Genomic DNA, 20,106 nt, shown 5'->3' with positions numbered 1-20,106 from the left:
AAGCCCAGAAGAGAGTCATAGATGTTTGTTGTTATCTCTTCCCTTGACCACAAACCCTGCCTGCCCTCCACAATGACCCACTTCCCAACCTTAGGTCTCAGAAGCTGTATAACCACAACACTGCTGCTTGCTATTTTTAATAATTCCCACTTTCTCACAAGCCCTGTCACATGTGACTCTTTCCCTTTCTAATTCCAGAAAAATCCCAATCTGAGCTGCCGGCCCCTGGCTTCCACCCATCACCCATGTCCTGCTTATGCTCCAGAGTTCCTTTCTGTGGCAAGCCACAAGAATATGATACAGGGAGTCCAGCTTAATAAGCTATACTTCGACCGACCAAGTTGTTTGCTATTTTTAGTTGTTTTTTTTATTATTTGTTATTACTTATTTATTTGTTGTTATTATTATAGTTGTTTGCTATTGTTGGTTTTGTTGTTGTTTGGTGGTTGCTTTGTGTGTGTGTGTGTGTGTGTGTGTGTGTGCGCGCGCGCACATGTGTAAGAGAGGGGAGGGAGAGAAGGAAAGAAGGAAGAAGGGGACACTCATGACAAGAAAGTAAGGGACTGTTAGGTAGATGTCTAGTTTATGTGTCCTCTAGGCCGAAACATGTTTGGAGAGCCAAAGTCCACGTGGTGCTCATTGGTGAGTCTGGAGAGAAGGGGAGGGAAGAGAATGCATAAGAAGCTATGTGCTGAAACTCCGGACTAATTCAGATTTTCTTCTAAATGCAGTGGGAAGTGGTTTGGAGTTGGTGAGGTGGGAGGGTAATAAGACAGCATTGCCTACTCTAAAACATCATTCTAGGTATATCTCACTTTATGTAGAGTAGCTACTGTTTTGATATGTCCAGTCCTTCTGAGAACGCGAGTCTTGCGCTGCTTGGGATGGACTTTTGATGTAGCTGTGCCCGTGGCCGCTGGGGTGAGCGGGTGAGACAGGCTCAGATGGGTCCTTCTGCAGGCATCTCAGCGTGGCGCTAAACAGGAAGTGGCTTTGCTTCTGACGTCAGAGTTGGAAAGATGAAAAGGTCAAGCTGTTGGCTCCATCTTTCCTGCCATATGGAAAAGACCCGTCTCCAGTAGAGGGAATGAGGTCAGGGAAGGCAAGCAGAGAGAGAGGAGAGGAGAGAGCAGGGGTAGCCAGACGTCCAATTCCAGTCTCTGAGTCTGTGTTCCTGCGGTCCCAGAAACTAACTGGAACCCTCCCAGGGCCGAGTGGAAGCCTCCTCAATTTAAGCTCTTTGAGTTTCTGATCTTATCAGCCGTCCTTAATCCATCGACTTCTGACACCAATGCTTTTCAGTTTGTGCTTTCTTTCATTTGCAGCCTGTATTCCTCAGAGCATGAAAGAGAGGAGAAGAAATACTGGGAAATGAATAGAGCAGGTACCTGGCTGGGGACCAGCCACAGGGATATTAGCAATTCCTGCTCCTTGCAGCAGGGTCCTCATTAAGAAATCATAAGTGTTTGGATTATCTCTGCTGCGGGTGTGATTAAACACTTCACCCTCTCCCGCCCGGCAGAGCCTTGTGACTGTCTGTGGGTGTCAATCATGATCAGAAAAGATGAGGATTACTTCTGAGCAGAGAATCTTTAAGCAGCATGCGAATTGCTGGATCTCTTCCCCATGTCTTTGCAAGGAAAATTTCACTAATTTTGCACATACGAAGGGATCTTCACGGGAGAGCCCATGATGTTTTTAGACAAAGAGCAATAAACATGTGGAGGAATGCAAAGGCCAATGGAACAATGGACCAGGGGAGTCATGTCCAGGGTTGTTACAGAGAGATATGTGAGGGGATGGGAGGGTGCTTGTGGAAGGTAAGGGTTCCTTCAAAATCTTTTGTTTACAAGTCAGGTGGTGGTGGTGGTGGTTAATCCCAGCACTTGGGAGGCAGAGGCAGGCAAATCTCTGTGAGTTGGAGGCCAGCCAGGGCTACAGAGTGAGTTCCAGGACAGGCTCTAAAGCTACACAGAGAAACCCTGTCTCGAAAAACCAAAAACAACAACAACAACAAAAAACCCAAAACAAAACTTTGTTTACACAGGTTTGTTAGAGAACCAGTCATAAGTCTGTGGTAACAGGGCTTCGGTCCAGCCTTGGTAGGCAGAGGACATCCCTTCCAGAACAACTTTGTGTGTTGCTGCATGTAGGAAAAAACAGTCAAATGGGCCTTTCTGAAGTTATAGTGACTTCAATGTGAAATAGACAACATATCAATTTGGCTTGCTTTGAGATGGTACAATCCTAACTCCTTCAGTCTCAAATCTCTCTCTCTCTCTCTCTCTCTCTCTCTCTCTCTCTCTCTTTCTCTGTGTGTGTGTGTGTGTGTGTGTGTATGTGTGTGTGTGTATGTGTGTGTGTATGTGTGTGTGTATGTATGTGTGTGTGTGTGTGTGTATGTGTGTGTGTGTGTGTGTGTGTGTGTGTGTGTGTGTGTGTGTGTTGGTCATGAGGATAGAATTCATGGTCTCACTTATACTAGGCACTCTCATCCATTTTCACTCATACTCACTTATACCCTATCACTGACCTACACAGCACATCCTAAAACATATTTAATAAGGAAATGAATAATGAAACTTGACAATTCAGTGATATTTTTTTTAATTTTTGAATTTTGAAATAGTCTTATCTAGGCATAGCTGACAGGCAATAGCCTGCTCATAATAAAAGAACCACTCTTAGTTAGGGTTTCTATTGCTGTGAAGAGACACCATGACCACGGCAACTCTTATAAAGGAAAACATTTAATTCAGGCTGGCTTACAGTTTCAGAGGTTTAATCCATTATCATCATGGCAGGAAGCATGGCTGTGTGCAGGCAGACATGGTGCTGGAGAAGGAGCTGGAGTTCTGTATCTGGATTGGCAGGCGGAAGGAAGAGATTGCCACACTGGACGTGGCTTGAGCATCTGAGACCTCAAAGCCTGGCTCCTAGTGAGTGACACACTTCCTCCAACAAGGCCACACCTCCTAATAGTGCCACTCCCTATGAGCCTATGGGAGGCATTTTTATTCAAACCACCACAGTACTAATCTGTTAAGTCTTGATATCTATAGCCATAGAGAAAACTACACAGTCAATTAAGATAATGGGCATACTCCTCACCCCAAAGCTCTCTGGTGTCCTTCTGTAGGTCAGTGCTCCCATCTGTCCCCACCATGGGTCATTTTTGTAATGTCAAACTTCTGGGCTGAGAAAAAAAGCCAACAACAACAGCCATAATTTCAAAGGCAAACTCTGGGTATATAAAACTTCCTGAAGGTTACTGGGTAAAAGTACTCAGAAGAGCTGAAAATGCTCCCAGGGACATGGTCTCCCTGCCAGGTCATCAAGGTGGCTGACACTGCCCTTGACCCACAGTGGTCTAAGGAACTCTGGGAAGGCTTAGTTTATCCCCAAGAACACTTCTTTCTCCAATCACAGCTTGGCATTTATGACAATCCTGGCTTGCTGGCTATAATTTATCATTTTCCATCTATGAATTACAAGAAAAAAAAAAGCAGAGTGGAACCTCTATTCTTGCCAAGGCTGGACCAGTTTTCCTACAGTATCTCTCAGCATAGCCACAGCTGGACCAAGCTCCAGCCTGTGCACCTGTCCAGACCATAGCACATGTAGGAGCCACATCATGGAGGGTTTTGACACTGAGTGAGGAATATAAGCTCTATCCCAGAGGCAAGAGACACTATTGAAGGATTTTCAATTTCCAACTATATATGTATCCAACTTAGTATAAACTTAGAATGTGGGCACTGGGACAGGAGATAATGTGATGCACATACACGATAAATACATAAAACATACATAATACATACACCAACCACATTGCCTCAGACAATGCTGAACACAGAGCATCACTGAATCATTACAGAGCAAATGAATAAATGGCTGTGTCTTTGGCTCTGCTAACCAGACAGCAGTACTTTTTACTCTAAGCAAGGAGGCCTGTGGTTGAAGCTGTAAATACTGTTCCTGAGGCCCAGAAAGCCCTCGGAGGAGAGCAGAGTGGAGACTCAGGTCCCTGGATACTGTCTTTGTGTGTACTATTCCTTGTCCATTGAGATAACACATTTTATTGACACCCCCTATGCATACAACTGCCACCTGTCTTAAACTAGCAATAAACACAAATATTATAAATCCCACAGAAGACTCGGTATCTAATAAAAAGGCAGCACCAAATTCTGCTTTAAATTTCCAAGATATTGGAAATATCTAGCTGTAATTCTGGATAAAAGCAAGTTGATCAGAACAATGACATGACTTACTTAGAATAGGTAGCCTTTACTGCACTGTCAAACATACGCTATTTCAAACTACAAAATCTACAATCCTTTGAAAATATGTTTATAGCAGGCCAGGCAGTGGTGGCACCCACCTTTCACTCCAGCACTTGGGAAAGCAGAAGCAGATAGATCTGTGAGTTCAAGGCCAGCCTGGTCTACAGAGCCAGTTCCAGGACAGCCAGGGCAGTTACACAGAGAAACACTGTCTTGAAAAACCAATGTGTGTGTGTGTGTGTGTGTGTGTATGTCTCCAAAAAGCACAACCAAATACCAAATATGTTTGTATTGTTTTTATTCACTCAGTACACTATTTTCAAATGTTCCCCCTCCCCAACTCAGTGCAAAAAATGAAGCTTCAATCTGCTTTCCAGCATATCATCATACACTTGAAACTAGAAGAACTGGCACTCATTAGGTTTAGTGCCCCAAAACCTCTCACAGTATTTGAAGTATAGCAAGTGCACAGAGCTACTAACCTGAATCATCTTGTGATCACAGAGGATTACTTCTTGTCTTGGTAAATCGCGGCAGGCAGTTTCCTTCCTCAGAGAGGGACAAGTGATTCTCACTCTCAGTAGGGAATATACACAAAAGGAGCCGGAGTGACGTCAGTGACTGCCATCCTTTGCCCTTCACAGGCCCCACCAGTCAGTGTGAGTCTCTGATGGGAATCCAGGCCCTACAAGGAAAAAGAAAAACAAACCACTTCACAAGATAAAAATATCAAACCTGCTACTGCCAGATTGACCTCTTGTTCCCAACCACTCAAGGAGATGGGAACTACAAAGAAAAACTAATAGGTGGAATGTGCCAGAATTATCATGGTGGATTGAAAGTCAGTTTTGAAGCTTCCTGTAAAACGGGAAGTGCTTTTACCCAAAATTTTAAGGAGGAGAGTCATCTGTAACCCAGTGGTTTAATTAAATACATGGTACTTGGTACTCCTGTTCTGCTAAAGGAATGTAGCAATAAAATGACTCCTAATGATCTTCTGCTGTGCTCATTGAGATCAGTGCTCTGATCATCAGAGATGCTTCCTCCTGCAGGAGATGGGAACTAACACAGAGACCCACACCTGGACAATACGCATAGAAAGTGAGACCTTGCAACACTCAGTTCTAAACGGGATGTCTTCATCAAATCCTCCCCTCAGGGCTCAGGGAACTCTGCAGAAGAGGTGAGCAAGATTGTAGGAGCCAATGGAGATGGAGGACACCATTGCTTTCCAGATACAACAGGACTGATGCGCATTCCAACTCACAGAGACCGTGGAACAGGTCAAAGCTGGATGGGTTCCCAGCACCAAGAGGTGGAAATGGACACCATCTCCCAGATACCTCCAAGTGGTAACTGGTCACAAAGGAAAAGTTAATTTTCTCAAGAAAGTCTTACCGGGAATACAAACCACACTTAAAGGCAGCCCCATGCCCAGCCATTGATGGCTGACATAAAAATTGATGGCTGACATAAAACCAACTCAATGGAACTTTTGGATGTTTTTGTCTCATCTTGTTCTGTCAGGCATTTTCTACCTTACTGGTTTTTTACTTGTACATTATGGTGTCTGATTTTGTGGGGTTTTTTTTTTTTTTGGTTTGTTTTTTTGAGACAGGGTTTCTCTGTAGCTATGGAGGCTGTCCGCGATCTCACTCTGCAGACCAGGCTGGCCTCGAACTCACAGAGATCCACCTGGCTCTGCCTCCCGAGTGCTGGGATTACAGCCGTGCGCCATCACCACCCGGCAAATGATTTTGTGTTTTTATAGTTTTGTTTGTGTATGTATGTGTGTGTGTGTGTGTGTGTGTGTGTGTGTGTGTATGAGTATGTATGTGTGTGTGTGTGTGTGTGTGTGTGCATGTACGTATTTCTCAGCATTTTTTAAAATTGTTTTGTTTTACTCTATTTTGTTTGTTTGTTTTGCTCTGTTTTGTTTTAATTGCCCATTTGCCTTCTAAAAGAAGAGAGAAAGAAGGCCTGGCGTTTGAAGTTTGGGGAGATTGGGTGGAATTGGGAGGAGGTAGCAGAGGAGTACAGTGATCAGAATGTATGAAAAAAATAGTTTTCAATAAAAATATATACTATTTGAGATAATATTACTAACCGCATTAGGTCCTTCTGGGTCATATTTGTTCACAGTTATCTGCTACTTCATCATTTTGACAAGCACCCTTAGTCAACCAGCATGGTTCATACTTATTTCTTTTATTTTAATAAGGTTCTCAGGAAATTCATCAAAGGCTTTCAACAACTAAGAAAGCAAAAGTGATCTGTACACCAAAAAGCTTAGTTACATAGAGATTATGGGTACAGAATGAGAGTCCAGGAGCAGCTTGGTGTTAAAGAAAGGGTCCACTCTGCAATACATGCTTCTGCCTTCATTACTTATCTATAAACGAGGCCACCAGACTTCAATCTCCATCAGCTGCCATTATCTGTGTTGGGCAGACCCTTGTCCTTGTTCTCCACACATAAAAGGCCACAACATATGCCCCTTGGTCCATGCAGCAATTGGCCGAGTGGGATGCATGTGGCTTCCCCCAACTTTCTATTGCTCTCTGTTCCACCCTATCCTCAGTCTCCATAAGGTACATTATAGCCACAGGGTCTCAAGTGCCATTTGAGCTCATTGAGAAGCTGACTCTGGAAGTGGGATCGGCTCCTCCATTTCAGACTGAAGCATCTGTCTTTAAAGTGTTCTCCAGGATCCATCATCAGGGTACAATCAGCCCCCACCCACAAGAGAACAGCAAAGGCCCTCAAGAGTAAAAGCAGTGCATGTTTGAGAACAGCTTGAAGGTAACTCATTACCCAAAGAGGTTAGCATTATTTCTCCTGTGACCTAAAAATGCCCACAGAGGGAATGAAGCTAGGCATTCAGCCACCGTGAGAAAGCTTGTTCAGGAACTCTAGCTGACTTCCTCAACCTCCCCAGTCAGTTTCTGTTGCATGTCTGTAGGACCCCAATTTGCCCTGAGTCCAGCTATTCTGGTTCTCTCTGCTGGACACTGGGAGCACTTGATCTGATGATGATTTTCTCTGTCTCTAATACTTCCTGTTCTTTTATTTTTGCTTGCTGTACACTTAATAAACTCACTCACTCAAAACTCAAAAGACAAAGAGTGTGTAGGCCATTCTCTAAACTGCATAGAACAGTCCCTATTTAAGGATCTCTGGTCTTTGGCAATGACATTGGAGCTCAAGAGATCTGATGGTCACATCATGCAGGTATCTGATCTGTTATAGTGAGCATCTAAAAAGGACTCCTTAGGAAGTACATGAGAGAGAGAAAGAGAGAAAGAGAGAGAGAGAGAGAGAGAGAGAGAGAGAGAGAGAGAGAGAGAGAGAGAGAGAGAAAGTGAGTTAGTTTGAGATTGCTCTGGTTAAGCACCTGTTTCCGAATTGGTTTACTTAGGAATAACATACATTTGGTTACTGAGACTGTAGGCTATGGCTAAAGTCTCCCTGTTGTGTGATTTGTTTGTGTTCTGACAAATAAAGCTTGCCTCGAGATCAGAGGGCAGAGCTAGCCACTAGTTAAACATAAAGGCCAGGCAGTGGTGGCACACACTTTTAATCCCAGCACTTGGGAGGAGCAAGCAGGAGGATCAGGAATTCAAGGCCACTGTGGGCTAGAGATTGAACTAGTCTAAAAGAGAAACAGAGCTGGGTGGTAGTGGTGCAATCCTTTGATCCCAGCACACTGGAAGCTCATGCCTTTAATCCGAGCACTAGGGAGGATCATGCTTTTGATTCCAGCACATGGGAGACTCACCCCTTTAATCCCAGCACTAGGGAAGTGGAGACAGGGTAGGGGAGTCAGGCTCTTGGGCCCATTCAGTCTGAGGTTTTGTAGAGACAGGATCTCCCCATTCAGTCTGAGGATTTGTAGAGACAGAATCACCCCTTGATCTGAGGATTCATAGAGGTAAGAAGTGACTGTGGCTGCTACTGTGCTTCTCTGATCTTTCAGCTTTCACCCTCCAAATCTGACTCTGGGTTTTTATTGTTAAGACTAATTAGCATGGAGCTTCAGCTCCCCACTTGGATGACCCTTCCTGGGCTGGGCACACATTCTTCCCCTCTAGCTTGATTGTATGTGTGTTTTTTCTTCAGGCATCAGTGGCAAAGCTGTTAGCTCTCTCCAAGGACTGCTGAGGTCTTCAATGTCTAACGAAGTAAGAGGAGTCAGTGGAAAGAGTGGGAAGAGGTGAGAAGGCACAGGTGAATGACCTGGGTTTTGTACATGCTCAATTCATACTCCCCAAGTACCTGTACATAATACCAACTCACTCAGTAGTCCTAAGTTAGGATACAAACCTGACTCTGTCTAAAGTATTTGAAACCTATTATCTCCTCCAGGGTATTACCAGGTAAAATTAAAACATGGTAGGTCTATCTTTAGAAGTCTGAATTCAGATGAGTCCTTGTTCTCCATCAGCCATTTCACATCAAAATGAATACACTATCTCTTCTTCCCCCAGTTTGTTGTGAGATGTTCTGTATGTCAAATGCGTTGCTCTGATTGGTTAATAAATAAAACACTGATTGGCTAGTAGCCAGGCAGGGAGTATAGGCAGGACAAGCAGAGAAGAGAATTTGGGGAAGTGGAAGGCTGAGTGAGGAGAGAGACCTGCCAGCCGCCGCCATGACAAAGGAGATGTAAGGTACCGTTAAGCCACAAGCCACGTGGCAACTTATAGATTAATATAAATGGGTTAATTTAAGATATAAGAAGTAGATAACAAAAAGCCTGCCATGGCCATACAGTTTATAAGTAATATAAGCATCTGAGTGATTATTTTATACGTGAGTTCTGGGACTGCGGGGTGGGGTGGGGTGAGGGGGGTGGGGAGTGGGGGTGGTGGGGTGAGGTGGTGGGGTGGAGGGGGACTTGGCGGGAGATAGAGAGAAAAACTCCAACTACACCAGTTAGTGGGGAGCCACTTTCTAACACAAACCCCTGAAATTTTGGGGGTGTAGCATGTGAGGGAGCTGTACTAGAAGGGGGCCTGTACTTTAAATCAAACAGCAAAGGTAGTTTTAGGGTTAAAGGATTTTCTTTACTGAGTTAAAATCTACACCATCATTTATTGAACAGAAACTAATGAAGTCTTTTCAAGTATTTTCTTTCTGGTACAGATAAAGCACCAAGGATAAAGATTAAACAGATCTTTCTCCCATTCAGAGGGAATGAAAGGGGAGGTGGAGGGTTCAGTCCTGGACAGGGGGTTCTTGTACTAACTGAAGGACAAGTAAAGCAACATGAAGCTTGGGGAAGTAGACTGGATTAGAGATCATGAAAAAAAACAAAACACCACCACCACCAACAACAACAAAAAACCCCAAACATTATCCTAGCACTTGGCAGTTAGGGCCATGGAAATAGTCAGTCAGAGAAGATCACAAAAAGTGAAAAGCAATGAAGTGGTAACACCAGGGCTGCTAACACTCAACCTCTACAAATGTCAGCTGGTCACTTCTACCAGAGTGGTAGTTCAATGTAATTAAAGAAACATAAGGGTGCACTCACTAAGCAAGAGTGGCCCTGGCCACCATGAGAAGAGAAGATGAAGGTGCGCGTAAGGATGCAGCTTCCCACCGTCTAGACTCCAATCCCATAGAGCTCAGCCAAGAGTAATGGCGAAGTACAAAAGGAGAGAGCAAGGTTAGACTGACTGATGGAAAGCAGATAGCAAGGATTGCTTCTGCAGTTTGTGGGGACACACATTCTGTGACTCTTAAATAATGAGACAAGATAAACAGTCTCATTGATATTCAGAACTCTACACCGAAATTCCCTAAGATCCACCAGAGAGATCACAGTGAACATGGAAAGGAAAGAACACAAGAGTTCCATCGGAATGCCTGGGAAGCTGGGCTGCAAAATACACAGCCTGGGAGAATATGGCCCCCTCTATGATTACAATGCCTGCCAGGCATCCCTGCAGAACCAAATAATATGATGAAGGAAAGGGAGCACTAGGAAATGCCTTTTGTTTTTTCCTTAAGGAAAACAGAGCCAACATGTCACCAAGAAAACTCCATTCTTTTCTTCAAAAATTTCAAGGATTCTTTGTCTAAATGGGCTTCCATTTTGTAGTGGAATATTATCCTCACCATCAAAATGAGCAGAACAATGTCCAGGTGGGGAATGTGAACATGTGAAGTTATGGGGGGATGACGTGGGGACACACACACACACACACACACACACACACACACACACACACACACACAACCAAGAGTTCCAACACAAGATCCTTTAACGGGTTGCTCCTCCACAGGGAATGGCTCGGTCTTTTTCATGGTAACTAGATTATAATTCATTCTGATTTCAAAGACTAGAAAATGCCAGAAAAGAACAAGAAAAATCAAACATGGGATTTAAGGGTAATAGAAATAGAGAGACCAGCTCCTCTGAGGCAATCCTTGCTGGTGTCAATTTGACAAAACCAGCTTACCGCCTGTGCAGAGATCAAAGGATCAGATCTCACAACAGCAGCCCACCAGGAGATGATTCTGATGTTCTCAACAGCAATATCAAATGAAATCATTCATCATTCGTCCACTCTGCTGTCAGGATGACCCGTCATGCAGGGCTGGGGAATAGGGAATTGTTCTACAAAGAGATTTTAAATGAAGATCACAGTGCCTAACTAGAAAAAAACAAATGCACAAATAATCTTAATTTTATAGAATGAAATTGAGGGGGGGGGATATGAAGCTGTGTTAGCATTTTTCACAAAGCATATTTCATAATACAATCAACTTCAAAGCAGGCACTCTGGGTTTCTTACTGAGTGCATCAAACTGATGATATACTTGGATCTCAGGAAGAGTCCTTGTGTATACAAAGTACAGAGAACCTGACTGCCAAGGCTCCAATTTTAGGGGTTCCTCCCCCAACTTGCGTCTCTTGTGTATCTCCGCGAGTCCTTCCCCTCAGCCCGAGGTTAGGCATTTCCCCAGCCCAAGAGTTTCTTTTCCTTGTGGATTTTACAGTCCAGGAAAATCTCCAGGGCATATTTGCTTAACCGCGAGAAGCTGATATTTCCCTGAGATCTAGGGCACGAGTTGGGGAGATCACATGGTTGACAGATAGATACAACGCTCACAGCTCAACATTGACTATCACCACAATTGCTCAGATGAAGGGAGAGCTTTACTCCCACAGAAGCTGGGAGACCCTAATTTCAGAAAGGAGCATCCTTTCCTTGTAAACCAAGTAAAGGTTGGCTTTATGAAAAGGTAGTTAAACCATTTTTCATGTTTCTATCTCACTGTGGGCGGACGACAACGTTTTCACGAACCAACCCTGCCATGAAGAACTGACTTTTGGGAAAGAGACAACTGCAATGGTGTCCTAAGCCCTCCGCCCCACCCCCACCCCGCTTTCATTGCTCTGTGCTTTAAGCTCACCCTGGTAGTCCTCTACTGTCAGCACTGGCAAAGTAAAATAAAATAAAATAAAATAAAATAAAATAAAATAAAATAAAATAAAATAAAATAAAATAAAATAAAATAAAATAAAATAAAATAAAATAAAATAAAAATTCCTGTACATTAGCATGCCACAGAAAGGCTGCCATACTCAGTCCAGTTTGGCCATGGACAGCTTCCCTCATGACTGCTATACACACCTGAACTCTGCCACTGCCCCTGGCACTAGATAGGCAGCTGCCCTTGGTTTCAGTTAGGTAAGAACCTTTTACCAGAATGTAAATCAGTGCATGGCTTCTTTTATGGAGAAAATCTTGCTTTTAAAAAGAAGAAGAAGAAAAATAAAGGGACTCATGTACATTTGAATCCAAGCTTCCAGTCTAAGAGTACTATGGCTTCCCTCCTTCACTTATGATCTTCTGAATGTCTTCAAGCTGTTTGTTCGGCGGTTCCCTCTCTGCTTGCAATTTCCTTCCTCCCCTGAATCACTGCAGACACGTAATTGAGGCTTGTCTGGTGCACATTCTCTACGGAGCTCTTTGGTCCTACTGTAAGCACCGTCTCTCACACCACTCTATTACACAGGCGCACTTTGCTACCTGTACTGAAGAAGGCATTCTTTGGTCCTATTGGCTGGCCAACACCAAGCTATAATTTTTCCCAACTGTATTTTCTCTTGGGACAAGCTCACAGTATGCAAAACTGGTGAGATTAGGGGCCATGCCTGTATCCATAATCCCTGAAGCAGGGAGATTTCCCCACTCCCTGTTTACTGGAGGGATGGTTGAGTGGGTTAAATGGCGGTCCTCTGGAAGATGTCCTAATCATAGGGACCTAGAAGAGCTAGTGTATTGGAAACATGAGTTTGCAGATATACTCAAGGGCTTCAAGATGAGATAATTATCCTGACACATCAGTGCCAGGCCTCCGTCCAGAGTCAAATACATGATGGAGGAGATGGAAGGAAAGGGAAAGTGGAAGGCTGTGATGGCAGGGAAGGTGCCACAGTCAGTGAATGTGGAGCCACTAGCAACGGTAGTTCAGGCGAGGATTTCTTCTGGAACCTTCCATGGTGCATGGGATGATATAGGATATTTGGACTTCAGAGCTCTGAAAGAGTAAACATCTATTGTTTTTGGCCGCCCAGTTTGTGGCTATATATTGCAGCAGCCCTAGGAATCAAACAGCATGACCTGGTCCTAGGACCTATGTTCAGCCACTCAAGATTCTTATACTTCTTGCATGGGTTCCAGAGACTGAACTTGAGTCATGTGGCTTGTGAGATCGGGGCTCTTATGGCCTGAAGCCACCTCCCCTGACTATTCTAACTCAATTTTAAAAACTATTCATTTGTTTTAATTTTCCTGTGTGAGTATTTTACCTTCATGTGTCTGTTGTAGCACATGTTATGAAGGGCCTGCAGAAGCCACAAGAGGGCGTCAGATTTGCTGGAACTTGAATTATGGATGGTTGTTAGTGTTCACGTAGTGCTGAGAACCCATGACCTCTGCTAGAACAGCAAATGCTTTAACTGCTGCACCATATCTCCAAGCCCCACTTTTAACTAATTCTTTTTGGTTGTTTTTGTTTTTTTCCAGACAGGGCTTCTCTGTGTAGCCTTGGCTATCTTGGAACCCGCTCTGTAGACCAGTCTGCCTCTGCCTCCTGAGTGCTGGGATTAAAGGCATGCACCACAACTGCCTCGCACTAATTTTTAAAGTATTGGCAGTTGTACTCCACTCAGTGAAATAGGAAGACCCTGAAAAGCATCATTAACAACCCAGAGAGTGAGGTGGAAGCTGCCAGTGTCTAAAAACTAACCTATTCACCACCGTGGTTGTAGGAATTGGGTGTCCACGCTGAATAAACCTTTAAGGGTCAGAGCTACTCTCCCTAGGGAACAGCGTGAAGGACTCAAGGAATTAAGGAGGTGGTAAGGCATTTGAATAGCTTAAGAAGGAGAAGATTAAACTCTAATGACTAAGGTGTTAGCTTGTGCTGTACGCTTGCTTTCCTTAACAACTGAAGTTACACAGGGTTCCAGAAGCTGAACAGTGGCTAGAACCTGGAAATTAATAAGGTACATGAACTCACACCTTGCTAAGTATTTATGTGAAGTTCCAAGATTCGGGGTCAAAACTGGACTCGAGACTTAGGGATGTGTCTCTTCCCTTGCCTGCATCAGGATGACCCTAACTGTGAAGGCTCTCTGCTTCCCACACCAGAGGAGGCTGCTTTCAAACGGGAGAGAAATCAGGCCATCCCGTGTTTCCTCCAATGCTCACTGCCCCCAGACCTGTGGTAATCTCCTGCATGCTTAGAAGGACGATATGAAGTCAAACCCAGAGGTGAACCCAGGATAATTACAGATGATGGATGGAGACCCCGCAACAGCCAGAAGCACCAGTTTGGAGAAGCATCTTGTTTTTCTCATCCACGGCTTCCAGAAGAAAGCAGCACTAGATAAGATCATGTGAATCACTTCCCTAAGCTATTTGCATTTTTTTCATATCTTCTTCCATCCCCCAGAGGGAAGGAGATGAACTCTGCTGTCCCATAGAGCAAGCCACAACCCTACACTGAATCTTCCTGACAACGAAGACGTTCCTCCTGCTTTCTTTCCTTTCTTCTCAATCACCAGTTTTTCTCCTGGCTACTAGATCCTTCCATTAGTATAAAACGTCTTTCAATAGCTCTAGAAAAGGAACTGTTCTTTCATGTGTGAACATAGATCACGGTCTAGTTACGGTCTCTTTCATGGCTGCCTCTGATGGCCACGTCCTTAAAATCAACTGCCCTGGCTTGAAGGCTTTCCTCTCCTCTGCTCTACCCACATCATGCTTATGATCACCAAACACCTGCCAATACCAGGTCTGCAGCCATCATCCAGCAAACTGGGTGGCAAGGAGAAAAATGGAAAGAAAATAAAAAGGTATAAAAGAGGTCAGAAGGGAGAGAAGGGGAAGAGAGAAGGGGAAGGGAGAGCCTGCTCACTGCTCTTTGTTCTTTGTCCCCTTTTAATCAAGAGAATCTATGTGTTCATTTGCTGGATGTACAGTGTCATCTAAAGCTTGCTTCCCTTCGCTCCAACTCCAAATCACTGCTGTCACTGTCCACTGAGCACTCAGTCACAAGCTACAACAACGACTCCTTCATTCTCACCAAAGCCTTCTCACTATTATAGAGGAGGGTTGGTTTGCCAAACTCTAATGTTGGACAGCCAGGACTTGGTGACTTTATGTCCCTGGAAGCGGAATCTGTGGGGATGGTTCTTTTGCTGCTGTTAATAGAGGCTGGGGTAGAGACACAGACATTCCACTAACTTTAACACAAGGAACCCCTCTCTTGGTGGTGATGGCTGCATATTTATGTAACTGTACATAATGCCACTGAAATATGTATTTAGAAATGGTTAAAATAGTAAGTTTTGTGGGTGTTTTGTTTTGTTTTTTGTTTTTGGAGACAGGGTTTCTCTGTGTAACAACTCTGGCTGTCCCAGAACTCACTTTGTAGACCAGACTGTCCTCAAACTCACAGAGATCTGCCTGCTTCTGCCTCTTGAGTGCTGGGATTACAGGCATGTGCCACCATATCTGGCTGTTTTTTTGGCTTTTTTAAAACCCCAATGAAAACAAAACTTTCAGTTACTTCTGCAAGTTCTGTTAGGTAGTGTAGCCACCTGCCTCCGTATGGGAGCCATGTCCACCTAACACACTTGGGACCATATCTATTATCAAATTAACAACTCCTCTCTCTAAACTTGCCCTGTATTCACTCCTTATTTGGAGGGTGGGGCTCTACAAACAACATTTCTTCTTTGCCACGTGACTTTGCCTACAGGGGACGTAGGAGAAGGGACCAGCTCCTTTCTGTTAGCTTCCTGTTCCTGCCAGCATTGCCCAGCAATGGTCCTTCCACACAGCGTCTGGTTCAGGAGCGATTGCTCAGTGTCTAGTTGTTTCCATTCACCCAGATCCAGGTCTTTTATACCCCTGGGAGACACCACACCAGGCAACCAAGACCCTTCCTAAGACATGCAGATCCAGGACACTAGCTCCACCCCCAAACCCCAATCTCAAGCATCAGCACCAGCTTCCAACACAGAAGTTTGGAAAGTGCTCAGAAATTTCTAGCAATATCCATTTTATGTTTCCCCCATTTATTTTCTTGTTTACTATTTTTAATGTGTGTGTGTGTGTGTGTGTGTGTGTGTGTGCGCGTGTGTGTGTGTTCCAGCTTGTCTGTGATGGTCAAAAGGATAACCTGTAAGAGTTAGAGCTCTACTTCCATTATGAGGGTTCTGGGAATTGAACTCAGGTTGTTAAGCTTGGCAGCAAGCACCTTCACCTGCTGAGCCATCTTGTGGCCCAGCCCTATTTCTTAATTTCTATCAGAGGGGCTTCTCCATATTTTTCTTGAGTATAGGACAAGCTGTCCATGAGATGCTCGATCAATTAATAAAATACTTTTAAGTCTCAACCATATGCTAGGTACTTTAATAATCATTATCTTAAGTCCAGAAAAGACACAAGTTTAAAATTTGAAACACTGATATATATTAAGCCTCATGAAAATTCACAGCATTTTGATATGCTGAAAAAAGATGCTACCCACAATCCCCTAGACATAAGTATACATAAGCAGTGCTAGATGGACTCAGTAGGTATTATGTACATGTTTGGGGACACACACACACACACACACACACACACACACACACACACACACAACTGTATATGTAATAATATAATATGTAACAGTATATATACAATAATAATAAGAAAAAGATCATGAATGGAGAGAACATAGGAGCTGGGGGAAGGGAGAGGCAGAATTGTTACAGATGTAAAAGTTTGTAGATGGAGCTCTCAAAATACAATTAAATGTGAGAATAAGGAATTGAAGAGACAATTCTGCAAGAGTCCTTCCTCTTTGGTATTCTCTCTCTCTCTCTCTCTCTCTCTCTCTCTCTCTCTCTCTCTCTCTCTCTCTCTCTCTCTCTCTCTCTCACACACACACACACACACACACACACACACACACACACTCTCTTCCACCTCCTTTTTTTTTTAAAGGCAGTGTTTCATGTGTCCCAAGCTAGCCTGGAACTTCCTAGACAGCTAAGGATGAACTTCCAGTCCTCCTTTATAAGTCTGAGCTAATACATACAGTAGTCTATGAGGTGCTGAGGGTCAAACCAGGGCTTCATGCATGATAGGCAAGCTCTGTCCCCACTGATCTACCTACTTCCCCAGTCCCTAAGCTCTGATTCTTGATGCCAGCCCAAGAGTACCACAAAGCTTTCCAATCCATCACATCCCACAGATCCAGAAGCTAGGAAGCAGTGACACACGGGATAGGGATAGTAAACAGTTAGCTAGTGCAAAGCTCAGAGGTTACGCCTATTTCTATTTCCAAAAGAAGCTGTACTTCTCTTTTTAAATTTTGCATTGCATTTTACTTAAGTGTTTTTGTATGCTTGGGTGTGTGTATGCGTGGGGGCACACTTACGCCACAGCATGCATGTAGAAGTCAGACGAGAACTTTGTGGACTTCTTTGATCGCCAGAGATCTTGGTAGTAGAGAGCCAACTCCAGAAAGTTGTCCTCTGACCTCTGTACGTATACGTACACACAGAAGTAACAAACACAAAATTTAAAACCTTTTAAAAAATACTGTATCTGTACTGAACATCTACATACTTTTTAAAATCCTTATTTCCTAAATAACATAGTAGATTTTTATATAGTATTTGTCTGGTATTAGGAAATACAGTTAATGTAAATGATTTTGGGAGGAGACTCATAGGTTATATAGATACTGTGTCACTCTCCATAAAGGGATCAAGTGTCTGCAGGACAACTTTAGGCACCCTGGAACCAACCCCGAGGTGTGCTGAGTGCAGACTATATATGCATCAGTCTTTTGTGACTTCTAACTTGGGTCCCACAGACCTGCTGCTGCTTATAATCTAGCCAGGCCAAGGCAGGGTGGTTAACGAACAGCATGGCTGCACATATATCCAGTGATTAACTGGCACTGTTAAACAGGAACCGCCTACTGAAAGAGAGGAATGTATACACTTGATGCTCTTGTGAACACTCACAGTGGTGCTTCCTGGGCTGTCTGCTCCAGTGGGAGCAGAAGGACATGAAGGGGGGAGTTCTCCTGGTCATCAGACAGCACCTGGAAACATGGTGGTGCTCAGAGGCCTCCTAACCTGACCGGATTTTATGAACAACATCCGGACCTCAAGTTAGAAAGCCAGAAATGGCTTAATTTTGTGCTTCTTTAGAAGTATCTAGTTCTTGGTGACAAATAAGTCAGGATTGTCAACGTGTCTGTCATTGGACAGCATTTGTTTGGAAGAGAAAAATCCATGTGGGGCATTCCATCTGAAGGGCAAGCCTACAGATTTCTAGACTAAAGGATCGGAATCAGGAAGGTCTGTGGACCTTGTGTCCCTCTGATATTATCCTTTATTAGAAGGACATAACTCAGGACAGTTCCTTACTTCTGCAGACTTCTGTAGAGTCCCTTGACATAGATGTTTTTTTTATAATAGGACTAGTGTTACATTCACTAAACAAATCGTGTATATTGACTTGTAAAAATATATTTCTTATTGTGTGTATGTGTGTGTGTTGTGCTGTGGTGCCCATGTGGAAGCCACGGGACAAGTTGTAGAGATTCAGCTTTTTTCTTCTATCATGTGGGACCTGGGGACTGAGCTCAGGTTGCACAGCTTGGCCAGCAAGCATCTTTATGGGCTAAGCCATCTAATCTACCCACCCACATATGGTCTTTTAAAAAGCAGTTGTGGTTTTAAGGATGCCTAGCCTGTCAATGGTGAAGTTAAACTTTGGCCAATGCTTCCAACCCACTTGCTGAGCTGGGTTCCAGTTCCCCTCGACACATTGATCATCACTTTATTAATCGATGTTCTGAAAACATTACACCACAGCCATCACTCATCTGCTGAGAATATACCATCTGGCGATTGGTGGATTAGTGGTTGTAATTATAGTAGCCAAGTGACTACTTTTAACAGAAAAAGAAAAAAAAATCCTGGAAAATCAGGAGGCGTTGCCGGTTTTAAGAGCTACTTTAATTAGAATGGATGCATTGCTTACACCGCTTTTGTGGGAAAAAGTAAAAAACAATCCAACTGCAGACATCCTAGGATGGTCCAATATTAACAGGAGCGAGATTCTTTTTATGTCATTTTTTTTAACACCAAAAGAATCTCACCACCCTGCTTTTAATGTCCCCGACCCTGCCTGTGGTCTAATAAGGTTGAGCCTTGTGTGGGAGCTGTACAGTGGAACAAGAGTTTGTGAACAGGGACTCGGGGTGGGCAGCTCGTGAATAGACCAGAGGTCCCAAGGCCAACACCCAGCTGTACCATTTATTCCCACTGTGGGACACATGACCCTAAACCTTCTGTGACTTTCTTTTTTTTGCTTTTCCTCCACACTTTATTATTAAACTGATCGAAGACATCACTGAAGATACTCAGAAAGAAAAAAATTCACTCCTCCACCTGATCTGCACACCAAAAGTGAACTGCCCTCTAGGCCTCCACACATTCTTGTCTCTGTTCTTGCAGTGGTTTGATTGAGAATGGTCCCCACAGGCTCATTGTTTGAGCACTTGGTTCCCCATTGGTGGAACTGTTTGGGAAGGCGTGGGAGGTGTGGCCTTGCTGAAGAAGGCTGTCACTCCCATGCCACTCCCAGTTAGGTCTCTGACTCGGAGTTGTAGCTCAGGTTGTGAGTTCTCAACTAGTGCTGTGGCTCCATGTCTGTCTGCCTGCTGCCAGGCTCCCTGCCATCATGGTCACAGCATGTCCTTGCCTTTGTAACTGTAAGGCCCAATAAACTCTTTTTCCATAAGCTGCCTTGTTCACAGAGTTTTATCACAGGAACAGAAAAGTAACTAAGATGGCTCTTGTAAGTCAGAAGGTGTTGGCGTGTACCATCCGCCCGCTGTATTAATTAATCTGGAGTACTTGCTAAATAAATACATGCTGAGTTTGATGTTTAGACCAGTTAAAGTGGAAACTGTCACAATATTTAATGAAGGCAAACAGCTGAAAGGGATCTGTTTCAGTACTGAGGTATTATTTACTTTAATGGCTTTCATAGACAATTTTTAATTTATGCTACATAGTTTTATTGTTTCTAAGCAGCTGATAAATATTTTATTTTTCAACTGGGGACAAATTATGTCAGGGAGTTATAGATTAGTGATGCTCTCTAGGGCCTTACCTGCTGTGAATATAGCCACCTAATAGTATCTACAAGAGTGATCCAAGAGCTTTCACCTTGTGGATTTCGAGAGCTGTACGATGCTTGAGTGTCATAGAAAATGA

The 20,106-nt window shown here is 43.7% G+C and overlaps 1 protein-coding gene across 5 annotated transcripts in view; it reads right to left on the bottom strand.

Annotated features, from left to right (window-relative positions):
• The window catches only part of Trmt9b (tRNA methyltransferase 9B (putative)), a 60,757-nt gene that overhangs the window by 24,882 nt on the left and 15,769 nt on the right, over positions 1-20,106 (bottom strand). For 4 of the 5 annotated variants that reach the window (XM_036166475.1, XM_036166476.1, XM_036166478.1 and 1 more), the window contains one exon: positions 4,769-4,971. The gene's annotated coding sequence lies outside the window, so the exon portion shown is untranslated. Of the gene's footprint in view, positions 1-3,111; positions 3,197-4,768; positions 4,972-20,106 lie in introns of all 5 variants that reach the window. The other variant, XM_036166479.1, reaches the window with a different exon arrangement.

Source organism: Onychomys torridus, chromosome 17, assembly GCF_903995425.1.
Source record: "Onychomys torridus chromosome 17, mOncTor1.1, whole genome shotgun sequence".
Lineage (NCBI taxonomy): Eukaryota > Metazoa > Chordata > Mammalia > Rodentia > Cricetidae > Onychomys > Onychomys torridus.
Note: the sequence above shows the minus strand (reverse complement) of the source record. Positions and strands in the feature narration are given on the sequence as shown.